Source organism: Loxodonta africana, chromosome 10, assembly GCF_030014295.1.
Source record: "Loxodonta africana isolate mLoxAfr1 chromosome 10, mLoxAfr1.hap2, whole genome shotgun sequence".
Classification (NCBI taxonomy): Eukaryota; Metazoa; Chordata; class Mammalia; order Proboscidea; family Elephantidae; genus Loxodonta; species Loxodonta africana.
Window position 1 is genome coordinate 81,429,832 of NC_087351.1, and position 9,362 is coordinate 81,439,193.

A 9,362-nucleotide genomic window follows, 5' to 3' on the forward strand; every position below is an offset into this window, starting at 1 on the left:
CCGGCTCGTAAGGGAATTCAGGGCCTCCATAGGGTCGCTATGAGTCGGAATCCACTCGATGGCAACGGGTTTGGTTTTTTTGGTTATTCCGTGAAAGGGAAACTGCACGTGTTCAAGTCCAACCCCCTCCTGTGCCTGATAACCACTTATTAGCCATGTGACCTTGAATAAGTTATTTCATCTCTCAGTCTTGGTTTCCTCACCTGTAAATGGTGGTACTCATAACCGTACAGGGGTCCCTGGATGGTACAAATGGTTAAGTGCTCAACCACTAGCTGGAACATTGGTGGTTCAAACCTGCTAGAGGCTTCTCGGCAAACAGGCCTGGAAATCTGTTTCTGAAAGGTCACAGCCTTGAAAACCCTACAGAGCACAGTTCTACTCTGACACACATGGGGCTGCCATGAGTGGGAATTGAGCCAACAACAACTTACAACAACGTAGCCCTACAGAGATTTTGTGAGGCCTGATTTAGATAACAACTGCAAATCATCTGGCCCTTTCTAAATGCTTAGTACACGTGTGTTGTTACTATTACTAATACATCTTCTGAGTGCCTGCTGTGTGTCAGGCACTTTGCTAAGGATGATGAGACAAATGTAAAGAAGAAAAACAGCTGCCCTCAAGGAACTTATTCTAGCAGGGGAGACAGATGAGTATACAGGCAACGACAATATCATGTGATAAAAGATACTGGGTAGGCATGGACTAAGGGACCCTCCTTGTTGGTGGAGCCTCTCACTGTGGCCTGGGGTCAAGTGCTGTGTCCCTCAGACGGTGATACTGCAAGGACTACTTGAAATGACCTTCTGGGTATGCCTGCCTCGTGCTGGATCACGGATGGGCTGGTGAGGTCTGGTGAGGTCTGGTGAAGTCAAATGGACACACAAACTTGGCTGACAGCTCAGGGGAGACCTGAGCCTTTTACCCCAGTGTACATGCATCATGGTGGTAGAGGCTAGCCTGTAACCACATAAGAATTCTAGAAGATTATGGGAGCCATTTAAGCCTAAACAGAAATGCCCCCTGAGTCTTGAGCAAGCGAACATTTCTCCCGGGCTCTGTTTTCTTCACTTGGGGAGGACGAAAGTAACGGTGGGACTATACAGATGGCCTGGAAAATTCAGTGATTCTTGCCTGGAGAAGAGAATGAATATCAAGGATCAGGAGGTGTTCCAGCAGGGACTTCTAACGTAGTGATTGGGCCTTTTTCTCCCTCTTCCTTGCTCTCTAGTTATCTCTGTCCTCTCAAGCCATCTGAAAACTAAGCCTGTCTTTGAAAAATTTGTCTTTCCGAGTAAGCGGCTCTCAAGGTGTGGTCCAGATACCCAGCTCGGAGTCACTCGAGGGGTTTGTAATCTCGTTTGTTCCAGGGCTCCGACGCAGACCTGCGGACTCAGAACTTCTGTATTTGTAATGAGTGGCTCAGGTGTTAAGTATGTATGTTCATTAAAGTCCACGAGCCTCCAAACCAGGAGGGAGAACTGAGGGCCAGAGAGGTGAGGCCACGCAGGGGAGTCAGGAGGAGACCAGGCTCTAGAGTGAGTACACCCCGATTCCACCACACTGTGAGAAGGAGAAGCCAAGGGAAAGAAGGCTTCCCCTGTGCTCCTCACCACGCTTTCACTGGGAACCACATAAATGTGGGAAGTCAGTAGGTAAGTGCTCAACTACTAGCCAAAAGGTTGGCAGTTCGAACCCACCCAGAGGCACCTTGGAGGGCCCACCCAAAAGGTCACAGCCTTGAAAACCCTATGGAGCAGTTCTGCTCTGCACACATGGGGTTGTCCTGAGTTGGAATCGACTTCAAGGCAACTAACAACAAGCTCTCGGTAACAAAGCATTGGTGTGACACTGAGGGCTGATGCAGGCTGAGCATTTCCTGGGTACCCAGAATTGTGATAAGGCAACCACAGGCACTTTCTCCTCTGGGCCCCACCACCACCCTGTCAGGTAGGTGCTGGTATGCCCACTGTATGGATGAGGGCATGTATGCTCAGTCAGGAGAGGAGACTTGCCCAAGAACAAACAGATTTAAACACAGTCCCATAGGAGTGTAGTCAGTGGTTCTCAAAGGGTGGTCCCACACCAGCATCATCAGCATCACCTCAGGACTTGTTAGACATGCAAATTCTCAGGCTCACCCTAGACCTACTGAATCGGAAACTGGGGATAGGGCCCCCTGAGGATTCTAGTGCACGCTAAAGTTTGAGAGCCCCTGGTGTAGGTCTATGAACTTTTTTTTTTTTTAAATTGGATACGCAAGGAAGAGGAAGCAAGGAAAGCAGGTGGATTCTGTTTCCTTGACTGGGGCCAGGAATCACCACTTGCACAGAAGGCTCAGAGAGCTGGCACTGGGGACTTCAGGCATTGCCTCTGCTCAGCAGACTGCCTCCCACACAGTTAGCCTCGAGGGAGCTAGCCACAACGGATCTCTGGGGAGGAGGCAGTGTGGGCAAGGGGTGGGGTCAAGCACTGCCGCTGAGCCAGGCGCCACAAGCCAACCTTGCTTTGTGTGATTTATGAATTTCTTCCCCAACACCAGCCACATATGGCTGACCTCATTATAGAGGAGCTCCCACCCTAGAAGATTCATTAATCAAGGAATCCCTGCTATACCTCCCAGCCTGCAGGACAGCACCATGTGTTACTCGGCGAAGCCCTTTCCATGGGTCGTCCATCTGATGGTCATCATAGTCAATACTACTTATTGACCAAGCACTAAGCTAAGGCCTTGGCACATTTTACCTCCGTTAATCCTTACAACTCTATCAGGAAGTTATTTCCAGTACCACCCCACTTACAAATTAGGATGAACAGAGAAATTAAGACTTGCCTAAGATTTTTTTTTTTAAGATTACCCAGCTAGTAGGAGGTAGAGCCTGGGTGGTGCAAATGGTTAACATACTCACTGCTAATAGAAAGGTTGGAGGTTCAAGTCCACCCAGAGGCACCTCGGAAGAAAGGCCTGGCATCTAATTCCAGGAAATCAGCCATTGAAAACCCTATGGACAATAGTTCTACTCTGACACTTATGAGGTGGCCTGCCATGAGCCAGAGTTGACTCAGTGACAACTGGTAAGGAAATAGAGCTAGGATTTGAAATCAGGCAGTCTGATCCAGGGTCCATGCTCTTTACTGCCCTTTGTTGCCTTTCTCATCTAAGTTGTAATCCTCATAGCAAATCTGCATACTTGAGCTGTTATTCCCCTGTTGCAGTTGAGGAAACTGAGGCCTCACTCAAAGCTCTCTCAGTTTTACTCCAAAGTCCATGGCCTGTCCCCCACACCCCACATCCTTTCATGGTTGGTTCTTCGAAGCCTGTGAGGTAGGGTGGTTCTGCATTATCATTTTACAGATGAAGAAACAGGCTCTGAGAGGCTGATACATCCACCATCACACAGCAGGAAATCGGGAGCCTCAAGACTTGGTAGACTCCGAGAACACAATGTTCCATGAAACAATGACAGGCAATTGCCCACGGCTCTGCCTTGTGTCGGGCATCGTCTCTGGAGCTCAGGAGGCTGAGACCCCTGAAGGATCTGGCCCTATTGGCTAGGGGCTGAGGCTGACAACTAAGACCCACTGCCATCTCCTACTGATTTTGCTGCGTTGTCCACTCTCACCCCTGTTGTTTTGAAAATGTCTTCCTGGCGTTAAGCTCCTCTACTTGGCATTATTTCTCCTTACACATAAGTTATGTGCTTGTTCAGGTGGGATCGCCATTTGCAAACCTGAGTGTAGTCTGGCCTGTGGCTTTGTCCACCAGAGGTGGGCTTGTTTTAGGTTTATTATAACCAAATGTGTCCAACCCAGTTATTTCTTGGCTGCCTTACCTTGTGACAGTGGGTGTAGCATGGACAGAGTTCCAGGCTTGCGGTCAGATATAATCATTCCAGCTCTGGCCCAGCCGTTCATGAGCTGTGTGACCTTCAGCAAGCCTCTTGGGTTTCCTGGGTTTCATTGTCCTCAACTGAAAAGTGGGGGTGACTTGGGAGAAGGTAATGGGGAAATGTAAGTGGTCAGCCCTTGTAAGCTGGGAGGCCGGGGAAACATTAGGGAGATTTCTTTGACCCTGGGGCAGGGCAGAGCTGCAAGACCCCAAAGTTTTGCATTTTCCATCTGGCCAGGACTTTCTCCAGCTATTGCGGCAAGGCCTTGCAGGCCAGACATGGTGGTCCGAGGGGCTGAGAAGCCGATCAGAAAAAGAAGAGGTGGGTTGTCCGGGCATCCATAGCACTCCTGAGTTGGAGATTGCAGAACTGACTATGAAACGGTTTTGGTGGTACTTGTTTTTTGTGTGTGTGTCTTGAGAAGCTAGGAAAGTAAATCCAACAAAGGACTTGATTTTCTAATAAGGCTTTGAAAATCTTCAGAATATTGGGGAGGGACGGAAGTCAAGATGGATGGTTCCATCTGGGGTCTTCAGAGCAGAGCTGTTCCTCTCTCATCTACATCCCTGCCTGAAATGGACTGAGCTCAGTGTGCCTGCCCGCTGGAGCAGAGGAGAGGGGTCTGTCTGGGGAGGTCACACAGAGCACGGCCATGCCACTCTCAGAAGGCCAGATGGAGGATGACAAAGCCTATAGATATTCATCAACTACACAGAGAAAGCTGTGGTTGGGAGGCTCCTTCCCAACCCAAGATTCATTTTGCCTGGCAGAGCAGAAAGAGTAGAGGCTGTGGAGCCAAATCCAGATGTGAAGCCTCAGTTTCTTACCAGCTGTGCAACCTGCGGCAAGTTACTTTATCTTTCTGAACTTTGGTCCCCTCCATGTCAAACAGGGGTAATAATGCCTACTCCTTTGGGATGCTGTGAGGTTTGAATGAGGTGGCCCTTGTGAATGTGCTGGAGTACATAAAAAAAGGGGGACTGGTGTCCAGGGGAGGGCCCAGCTCTTTGAGGGGAGGAAGCATTGGGTTTGAAGTGGGATCACGAGAACTGGGCCCAGAGAAGGTGGTCAAGAATTATTTGTTAATGAATAAATGAATGAATGAGTGTGGCCCAGTGTGAAGCAAAACAGGCCTCTCTGGGAAGATCTTGACTCCAACCCTGGCCCCAGCCCTGGTCCAGGGTCCCCAGGACTCTAAAAGGGGCATGCGTTCAGGGCAGGCGTATGTTGGGTTTGTTAATTTTACGACAGAGTTGTCCTGGCAGGAATGAATCTGAGAGATGGGCAAATGGATGTGATTCACGGGCAAGAATGCCAGGAGCTCACCTGAGATTCCCCACCCCTATCCCAAGCCACTGGGTGAGGGACCTTCTTGAGGTTCCCTGAGTGTCCTACAAATCCAGTTACCATCAAGTTGATTCCAACTCATGGTGACCCCAAGTACGTCAGAGTAAAATTGTGCTCCATGAGGTTTTCATTGGCTGATTTTTTGGAAGGAGGTGGCCAGACCTTTCTTCTGAGGCACCTGTGGAAGAACTGGAACTTCCAACCTCTTGGTTACCAGCTGAGTGCGCTAACTGCCCTATACTTCCTCCTTTACCTTGATTCAGGGTTGTACCAGAATTGCCTGTGCTTCTATTTACTCCCACTAGATTTCAAGCTGCATGAAGGCCAAGGCTTACTGTCCACAGAGCGTGAACAGTTCCCAGCACATGGTGGGTGCTCAATAAATTTTTGTTAAATGAATGAGTGGAGATGAGTATAAAGAAACTGCTGTTCTCCCTCAGTTTTTGAGGGTCCTTGGTCTTAGAACATAGGGTTTGGGAAGCAGGTCAGTTTGTTCTCAGCTTTCTCTTCTAATTTGACTGTTGCCTTGAGTTTTCATGGCATCCAATGAGGTCTGACCCAGTGTAAATCCCTTTTCATCAGGTAGGCAGTCCCAGCGTTTGCAAGTTTATGCCAAATCAGTGCCTGAATAAACAGACAGTGGATGGTAGAACAGGGATACTCCAGCAGAGATGATGCAGCAAATACAGATAGGGACAGACCTACCTTGTTAGAAAACTGCATTACATACTAAATGAACTAGTTGGAAGGCTAAGGCAGTGAACACTGCAGCCTTGGAATTATTGAAGGCTTTCATTTCAACTAGCAGCCAAGAGAGCCCAAGAAGCCTTCTCTGTGGTTAGAGCAGTGGGCTTCTTGAAGCTTTTGCCTAAGGGGCATGTCTCTCCTCAGGACCTGGGAGTCTTTAGTTTATCTGCATACAATTGCAAACATCTACAAAAGTTTTCGCTCAAGCAAATTTTGAGTAAAATGTTATTGCTTCCCTGAAGGCTGTAATTCCTTGGTTTTTCTTGTCAATATTCTTCTCACTTAGCCACTCATATTGACCCAGATTTTTTACGCCTGGAGTATGCAGTAGATGGAAGAAGCTGAAAAAAGGGGGAACAAAGAAGAAGTGGGGGCCATGGGTGATGGAACTTACTTTTCAGGGCACTCAGAATCCAAGTGTTTCAAGTATTTTTCATTTAATTCTCAGGCCAAGTCTGTGGGGTAGACACTATTATTATCTCCATCTATAATGAGGAAATCAAGGCTCAGAGATGTTATGTGAGTTGCTCAAGGTCACACAGCTAAGAAATGGCAGGCTCTAGACTCCAAGGGCTTCTGATGTCCACACTAGACTGTTAAAGCTGTATTATCTTTGCAAATAGTTTCCTCTTTTTTTTTTCCTTTGTGGTAAATGTATATATAACATTTGCCAATTCAACAATTTCCATACATACATTTCAGAGATATTGATTATGTTCATCGTGTTGGGCAACCAACACCACTATGCCTTTCCCAATTATTCCACTAACAGAAACTCCGTGCCCCCTCATAAATCGCTTAGTCTTTACATGTTTTTAAATATGTAAGGCAGACCTGATAAAATTATTAGCAATATTGTGTGCAGTCTACTGACGTGTCCTGAAACTATTTTCAAATCTGAATGTGTTGGGAAGCCTTCTGGAGTTACCGCAGGGCAGGATCAGCTACATAATTTGTGGGGCTCAGTGAAAAATGAAAATACAGAGCACCTAGTTCACAAATGGAAACCCTGGTGGCACCATAGTTAAGAGCTATGGCTGCTAACCAAAAGGTCAGGGGCTTGAATCCACCAGACGCTTTTTGGAAACTCTATGGGGCAGTTGTACTCTGTCCTATAGGGTCACTATGACTCAGAATTGGGCTTGATGGCAACGGGTTTGGTTTTTTTTTTTAGTTCACAAATTAAGAATTTCAAAAATGTGACAGCAGAGCATTATACCAAATGTGGGGCTCTTTTAAGCACAGGCTGCTGAGCCACTGTGAAACTGGGCAGTTTGTATGCCCCTGAAGCTGGACCTGAGTTGGGGTTCTATGTAGAAAATGTGTCTGCTTTGTCCTGGTACCTGGCACATAGTAAACATTAAGAAAAAAAAGTTGGCTAATTGAATGAATTAGTGCAATAAGTGTTTGTCTACTACATACCAACAACTGCTCTAGGCACAAAGAATATAGCAATAAACAATACATATAAGGTCCCTGAGCCCATGGAGCTTATATTCTAGGGGGAGAGACATGCAAAACACGTAAACCTAAAGATATACAAGATTATTTTAAGATACTAATACATATTATACAGCAAATAAAATGGGGCAGTGAGATTGAGTTACTAGACAGGTGGTCTGGAGGGGTAAGGATTAATTTACATGGGGCAGGAGTTGGCATTTGACCCAAGACTTGAGTAATGAGGAACCAGCCAGAGGACAAGCTGGGAAAGAGCATTCCGGGCAAAGGGAATAGTGGGTGCAAAGACATTACAGTGGGTGCGGTTGGCCTGAATGAATGAATGGCATGGGTGGAGTGGATGCCCTCCTGCCTGGGTTAGCTTGTGTGGAAAGCTGCAGTCCCAGTTGTGTCTATGTATTCATCGTGGTCCCTTGCCCACACGATTCTCCCTCTCATTCACTGTGCCAGTCCTCTGAATTTCCCCAAATGCATCAACCTCTTCCCCACTTGGGCCCTTTGCACAGCAAATGCTTTGCCTACAACATGTTTCCCCACTCTACCAGCCTGGCTCCTTCTTGTCTCTCAGGGCTCAGCTTAAATATCAATCCCTTAGAGGGGCCTTTGCCCATCCAAGCTAAATGAAATCAAGCATACTGCTCTCGCTCATAAAACCCTGATAACTTCCTTCGTAATTTAGCCAACATTAGTTTTTATTTTTTACTGTAAGCTCCATGAAGGGATTGTGTCTATTTAATTCCCTGATGAACCTACATTAGTCAAGTTAATAAAAATGAAAGTTGATTCCCCCCTCCTTTATGATGGAACCCTTATTAATGGGCAGGTGTAAGTGAGAATAACACCTTAATACCATAAATCAGTTAATGAGCTAATTGATTAATTAATCAACAAACATATATTGAAAACCTATTATCTGGAAGGCATTGGGATTCCAATCTGAAAGATTCAGTGCCTCCTTTAAGAAGCACGGATCACTGAGGGAAGTGGAGAGTCATGCCAACAATTTCACATAATGTGATAAGGGCTGTGAAAGACGATGCTACTAGAGCATTTTCTAGAGGAGTGGAGGACTCAGGTGGTCAGAGAAGGCTTCCTGGAGGTGGTGATGCCTGAGTTGGGCCTTAAACTATGATTAGAGGTTAGATTGTGTGAGCCTTGAGGAACTGGTTAAGCCCAGAAAAGGAAGAGTGTGCAAAGGCATGGAAAGGATTGCGTGGTGCATTCATGGAACTACAAGTAGTGCGGTTAGAGCAGGGAGCGTGGAGGGGAACTAGTGTGAGCTAAGTTAGGACAGGTAGTCAGGGGATAATCATGAAGGGCCTTGGGTGTCAAGCTAAGAAATTTGAAATTTATTCTGAGTGATAGATTTAAGAATTTCAAGCAGGAAAGTAACACAATCAGATATTTCATTTTAGAAAAAAATCTCCACCTAAAGGAAGAAGATAGAGTAAAAGAGGGTAGTGGTAGACAACACCCCAATCCTTTTCCAGGGAAATGCTCCTTCCCTTGTGGTTCGAAGCTTCCATTTTATTACAGATTATATTATTATTTATTACTGTATAATGACTTACCCTACAATTTAGTGGCTGAAAACTAATATTTAGTATCTCACAGTCTTTGTGGGTTAGGAATCTAGGAGTGGTTTAGCTGGGTGGTTCTGGCTCTGGAACTCTCATGAGGCTGCAGTCAGAGTGTCAGCCTGAGCTGCAGTCATCTCAAGGCTCAAATGGGGCTACAGAATCTGCTCCCAAACTCACTCATGTGGCTTTTGGAAAGCCTCAGGTGATCTACTTCCAAGCTCACTCACATGGGCCTCTACACAGGGCTGCCTCACAACATGGCAGCTGACTTCCCCCAGAGTGAAAAATCCAAGAGAGATTGAGAGAGAACACCCAAGACAAAAGGCAGTCTTTT